Genomic DNA, 968 nt, shown 5'->3' on the forward strand with positions numbered 1-968 from the left:
CTTCTAGGGATGCTTCGAGAAATCCATCTACTATTTGAATTTATTGATTGTGCTTCATATTGTATAATACGTGCCCTAGAATTGTTTGTTTAGTGTTTAATTTATAATATCATATTTGTAGGCATGGAGACTAACCTCTCCCTAATAACTCTGGTGGCTCTATGTGGGCAAACTCACTCGTGCCTTCCTTCTAGGTCACTTGGTAGAAGTGGGCCTGAGCCTCATGGGCCAAAGTGATGGTTCTCTCTCATCAACACTCCCCCTCACGAGGGGTGATAGATATCTATCATTTCCATCTTGTCACATGCTACACTGCATTTTTTGGTTCTAGTCCTTCAAGCAATTTGCCATTTACTGCCTTGGACTCACATACTCTATCTTGATAATCCTAGCATCTAGTTTTCTTTGATAAAGAATTTGCCAATCCCCACATGTTTAGTTATATCATGTTGAACTGGGCCGTTTGTAATGTTAATTGTCGACTTTTGTCACACCATACATTCATACAACTGTTCTTCAATATCTTGAGCTCTTCCAATAGATCCCTTGTCCATAACAATTCACTCGGTTCCTGATACATGGCTCTGTATTCAGCCTCTGTAGTTGATTTGGAAACAACAAGTTGTTTCTTACTCCTCCAAGACACTATATTTCCTCCTACACAAACACAATATCTTGAAGTTGATCTTTGTCACCCAGGCAACTAGCCCAGTTAGCATCACAATAACCATCCATGACAAGGTGTCAATGAATCTTGTATATCAATCCTTTCCTATGAGAACCTTGAAGTATCTCGAGATTCTATATATTTTCTCAAGACGTTCACTTCTAGACTCATGAATATATCTGCTCACAACACTTACTGCAAATGCAATGTCTGGCTGTCTATGATACAACTACTACAGTTTTCCCACAAATCGTTGATATATTCTTTTATCCATAGAATCACTAAATTGGGTAGTCGCTTT

This window comes from Triticum dicoccoides, chromosome 2B (genome assembly GCF_002162155.2).
Source record: "Triticum dicoccoides isolate Atlit2015 ecotype Zavitan chromosome 2B, WEW_v2.0, whole genome shotgun sequence".
Taxonomy (NCBI): domain Eukaryota; kingdom Viridiplantae; phylum Streptophyta; class Magnoliopsida; order Poales; family Poaceae; genus Triticum; species Triticum dicoccoides.